The following is a 5,807-nucleotide window of genomic DNA, read 5'->3' on the forward strand; positions in this document are numbered from 1 at the left end:
AGCTGGGCCCCCTCAGAAGCCAAGCCCACAGGTTCCACAGTTCTGGCGGGGGTGAAATATTGAGCCCCCTGCTTGGGACAGAAGGCCCCTCCTGACAGGAAGCTCCAGAGGATGCCTGTCGAGGAGGGACACAAGATCGGGAAACCATACTCTGCCCGGCAGCGCGGCTCTCTCCAGAACTCCCGGGAGCAGAGCCACTGGGGGAAAAGCGTACAGACGTAGCCTCGGCCACGTCTGTACCATAGCATCCAGTCCCAGAGGAGCTGGATGCGTGAGGGAGTGTAGCTACCCCACTTGAATGATGATCAAATTACTCCTTAAACTGATGTTTCCATTAGCGTTTTATTCGTGACACTCATGTAGACACCGTAAGAGCTACAGCAAAAACACAAACAATAAAAACAAACAAACACTGTCACTCCAACACATTAACCAACATCACAATAAAACTATACAATTACAAAAATGATAAACATTACACTTAGTTTACCTTATAACCCTCAAATGGGATGCACAAAACTTCATGGGGGGGAAGAAAACCGTCATGCAATAAGCTGCGTCCTTCACGAAAGTGTGCGCACATACACATAGCGGAAACAGAACGTGCTTTATACACATGTTGGTGCACGTTAAGGCCGTATCATAATAAAAGTCCTTCAAAATAACTATACACATAGATCGGTACAGACCTTATAAATTCAAACAAATTAGCAATCATTTACACTCCCACCAAATCATGAGTTATAATAAACAAAATGATTTCAAAATTACAATGACACATAAAAAAAAAAAGAAAAAAAAAAAAAGATAATAATAATAATAATAATAATAATAATAAACAAAAACTTTAACAAGTCTCCAACAGTAAAACCAATTTCTGAACAGGACGTTCAATTACAGAAAGCTTCCCTAGACGTTCTCCCTTCTTTCCAAGATCTTTGTCACCAAGATGAACCCTAACTCTCCTCACAAGTCCATCCGAATCTATGGTCGTTTCTACAATCCTACCTAACAACCATTTGTGTCTAGGTAGATCGTTGTCCTTGACAATCACTATGTCCCCTATTAACAAATTTCTCTTAGGGGTGTGCCAACGCTGTCTGACTGCAATATTTGAGAGATACTCTTTACGCCAGCGACTCCAGAATTGTTCAGCGAGATATTGGACATGGCGCCACCTTTTTCTGGCATAAAGATCTTCTTTAGTGAACTTGCCTGGAGGAGGTAAAGCAATAGTGGATTTCATGGTAAGAAAATGATTTGGCGTTATGGGTTCAAGGCTATTTGGATCGCTTAAATTGTTGACAGTGAGTGGGCGACTGTTTACGATTGACATAGCTTCGTAGAGGAACGCTCTTAAAGATGAATCATCAACCCTTTCAGAAGCAATTGAAAGTGTAGACTGGAGGACACTTCTGACAGTCCTAATCTGTCGCTCCCATACACCTCCTGTATGACTTGCACATGGTGCATTCATTACAAAGTCGCACTGATTCAAAGCCAAGAAGTTATTCAGCTTCTCAGTGTCAAGTTCTTGGAGTGCTTCAGCCAACTCATTCTTAGCCCCCACAAAGTTGCTCCCTTGATCAGATCTAATCTGCCGCACGGCTCCACGTATGGAAATAAAACAGCGCAAGCCATTAATGAAGGAATCTGTTGACATTGAATCAAGCATCTCAATATGAATGGCACGAGAAGACAGACAAGTAAAGATCAATCCATATCTTTTGTGCACCTTTCGTCCTAGTTTCACAGAAAATGGACCAAAACAATCCATACCACAGTAAGTGAATGGTGGAGAAGGATTCACTCTCTCTGAAGGCAAGTCAGCCATCTTTTGCTCTTCTGTTGGACGCCTGTGTTTTCTACAGGTAACACAATTACGCACATGAGATGCTACAACACGATTGATGCCTGGAATCCAAAACCCCCTTGAACGAATCTCATTGATGGTAAATCCTTTACCTTGATGTTTAACTCTTTCATGGCAGTCAGCTATGATCATTTTTGTAATGTGATGGTCTTTGGGGATAATTGTAGGATGTTTGAGTAGACTACAAATAGAAGAGTTGCGAAGTCTTCCTCCCACCTTAAGCACACCATCACTATCAAGAAATGGATCAAGGTTGTACAATTCATTGTGAGATGACAATTGGATACCTTTACTTAATGCTTTCAATTCAGTTTCAAACACATGTCTTTGCAGAAGTTTAATTATGAGACACTCAGCCTTTTCTCTTTCCTCAACTGTAGAAAGTCTGTTTGACTTATCCTTGCGAATCCGACGTTGAATACGTGCAATCGCTCCTATTACCTGAGACCAAGATGAGAACTTTGACAGGCGATTTACAATGGTTTCCTGTTCCACTGCCTTTGTGTTAAGCGTTTGAGAACATCTGACTTCGGAGTCACCTAGTTGTAATTCTGTAATCTCGTTGGCGGGAAGAACCATCTCCTTATTCCATAAGAACCTCGGCCCTGTGAACCAGTCAGATGAAATCATTTCATCAACAGTGAGACCTCTTGAGACATGATCTGCAGGATTGTCCCTTGTTGGAACATACCGCCATTGCTGCGGAACTGTACTTAAATGAATCCTTTGTACTCTGTTAGCAACAAATGTATGAAATCGTCTGGCCTCATTATTGATATATCCCAGAACAACCTTGGAGTCAGTCCAGAAAAACTCTGTGATGTCAGGATACCGAAGTTCTTGCTTAAGGATTTTACTGACATTCACTGAAACGACTGCAGCAGTCAACTCCAACCTTGGAATAGTTGTAATCTTTAAAGGAGATACACGAGACTTCCCCATGGCAAGAGCAACATGGACATCTTTACTTTCATTCTTCAACCTCAGATATGAGCACTGTCCATAGCCACTAGTACTAGCATCTGAAAAATGATGCAGCTCTACTTCCGTTACCTTTCCAAACCCAGGAGGAGCATATGTGCGGGGAATATTCACCTTCTTCAAGTTGCCCAAATCTCTTCTCCAGCACTCCCAACTTGGCTGCAACTCATTTCTCAGTGTGTCATCCCAACCTGTACCATGTCTGCATACTTCCTGAAGTATTTTCTTTCCATGAAGAATGAATGGAGCTAAGAACCCTAATGGGTCATACAATGATGCAATCGTAGATAAGATTCCACGTCGAGTTGCTGGCTGTTCCTTGAGAGAAATATCAAACTTGAAACAATCACATTCCATGTTCCACTGAATCCCCAATGTTCGCTCTGTCAAGGAATCAAATGAGAGATCAGGTTCCTTTACATTGATTGCTCGTTCTGAGGGAGGAATACTTTCCAGCACAGCATTATAATTAGACACAAATTTGTGAAGTCTAAGGCCACCAATGGCACAAAGGTCTCGGGCTTCTTGAGCAAGTTGAATTGCATCCTCTGTTGTTTGTACACTTGTAACACCATCATCTACATAGAAATCATTCATTACAAACTGAAATCCCAAAGGGTACTGGTCCTTGTTACCTTCAGCCAAATACTTCAATCCATAGTTCACACATCCTGGAGATGAAGACGCTCCAAAGAGATGAACTGTCATTCTGTACTCTCGAGGTTGTTCTTTTAAGTCTCCATTTCTCCACCACAAGAAACGCAGAAAGTCTCTGTCTGCTTCAGGCACATGGAACTGATGAAACATTTTCTCAATATCACATATTAAAGCAACAGGGTGCTGGCGAAATCTGAGAAGAACACCGGTCAAATTGTTCATCAAGTCAGGTCCTTGAAGGAGATGATCATTTAAACTCATTCCATCATACCTCGCAGAACAATCAAAAACAACTCTCAGCTTGTCTGGTTTCTTCGGGTGATAAACACCGTGATGAGGAACATACCATCTTTCACCTTGACTCCCTCCATCTTTAACTTCCTCTGCCTCTCCTCTGTAAATGACCTCCTCCATAAATTTCACATAATGCTCTTTGTACCTTTGGTCCTTTAACAATTTTCTCTTTAGATGGTTAAGTCTCACAAGAGCAAGTTGTCTGTTGTCTGGCAAATTAGGTCTCGCTTTAAAGGGTAGAGGCATTTCATAGTGTCCAGAGCTATTTCTCTTTATACCATCACTTAATTTGTTCAAAAAGGCGATGTCATCTTGAGAGAGAACTTTGCCATCATCATTAGCATCTTTAAAATCAGATTCTAAAATGCGTATGGCATCTGCAGGAGTCAATGAAGGAATTTCTTTAACAGAAAGTCTATGACAGAGACTAGTGATACCTGAAGAGTCAAGCCTGGGTAATGAAGGTCCAACAATGCTCCAACCCAGATCAGTTTTGACAGCATAAGGTTCATCATTCTCTCCTAAAATCGCTTGTCTTGGTGCCAGCGCTCTAGCACAATTATAGCCAATCAAAAGACCGGCTTCACAGTCCTTCAAAGAGGGTATCTCCTCAGCAATTGCAGAAAGATGATTCCAAAGTTTGGCTGTTTCACACGTAGGTATATGTGCATGGTTGACTGGAATACAATCTTTAGTATAAACAGGGGGGAGTTCAATATAAGTAGCAGAACTATAACCCCTTACACGAAGTCCTGAAATCCTTTCACTCTTCACTATGGTGTCCTTTCCAGTCATAGTGGTCAGTTTTAACTTGACAGGAAATTTATCTGCCTGCAAGACATTGCTCACTTCTTGGTCGATAAAGGTTGTATCACTCTGTGAATCGAGCAAGGCATAAACAAGTTTTTCTGTACTCACATTGTTGCTTGATGATAACCATACTGGCACAACCATCGATGTATAAGATGATCCCTTTCCGGCCACACTCAGAGACAGAACGGCTGTCGACTCATCTTCTAACCTTGGAGCAGATGCAGTTAATGGAACTAGCCTTTCTCTTTTGGTGAAGTTATCATCATGAAGGCAAGTAGGATGTTTCCCTTTACATGAGTTACAGGAATGGCGATGACGACAGTCTCTTACACTATGGCCAGTTTTCAAACATCCATAACAAAGATTGTTTTCCTTCACATATGTCCGTCGTTCTGCTAGTGTCTTGGTCATCAATTTGGAACAATCATAGAGCTGATGTTGAGGATCTTGACAAAACACGCAGGGAGGTTTGACATTTTTCTTGATGATCTTTGGTCTGTTAAGTCCCAAATCAGTCTGAGTATTTAAGACATTAGCCTTATTTCCTTTGGACTCTCTGAAAGTTTGTTTGTTAACAGATGTTAAGCTGAGAGCGTAAGATGATGTGACTGGATTACAACCAATCTCTGCTTCTAACGAAACAAATGCTGCAAAGGTCTTAAAGTCAGGAAAATCCTTATTGTCTCTCAAGGTTTGTGTAACTTGTCGATTCCAACGCGAAGCAGCCCATTCAGGTAGTTTTTGAACTAACTTTTGGTTTTCGTCACAGTCATTTAAGATTTGTAAACTTGCAACATGAGGTATGGCATCTTGACAGGCGTTAAGGAAATCCGAAAATTCTCTAAGTCCAATAGCATCCTTTGATTGAATTTTTGGCCAATTTGCAAGCTTCTGGCGAAAAGCACGTTGAATCACAAATGATTGACCATACCTTTGATCTAATTTGCTCCAGGCATCCTTATAAGCTTCGTCGTCACTCCTGTAGAAGGTACCATCCAAGGTTTTGCGTGCCGATCCACCCACATACCTTTTTAGATAATAAAGTTTGTCAGCAGCAGATATACTCTTTCGATCAATCAATGACATAAAGGAAGCCTTCCACTCAACATACTGAATGGGATCACCATTAAACACAAAGGGCTCTGGAGCTGGCAATCTGTTCAAATTTATGCTGTCTTGTAGGGCTTGA

The 5,807-nt window shown here is 41.4% G+C and overlaps 1 long non-coding RNA gene across 1 annotated transcript; it reads right to left on the reverse strand.

Annotated features, from left to right (window-relative positions):
* Window positions 1-323: 323 nt before the first annotated feature.
* LOC309502665 lies at window positions 324-5,241 on the reverse strand. Its single transcript, XR_014207361.1, has 2 exons — window positions 491-5,241; window positions 324-375 (listed from the first exon to the last, which is right to left on the reverse strand). It is a non-coding gene; the product is annotated as an uncharacterized lncRNA (long non-coding RNA).
* Between the last annotated feature and the right edge of the window lie 566 nt (window positions 5,242-5,807).

Source organism: Leuciscus leuciscus, assembly GCF_965113295.1.
Source record: "Leuciscus leuciscus genome assembly, chromosome: 7".
In the NCBI taxonomy this organism is placed as follows: domain Eukaryota; kingdom Metazoa; phylum Chordata; class Actinopteri; order Cypriniformes; family Leuciscidae; genus Leuciscus; species Leuciscus leuciscus.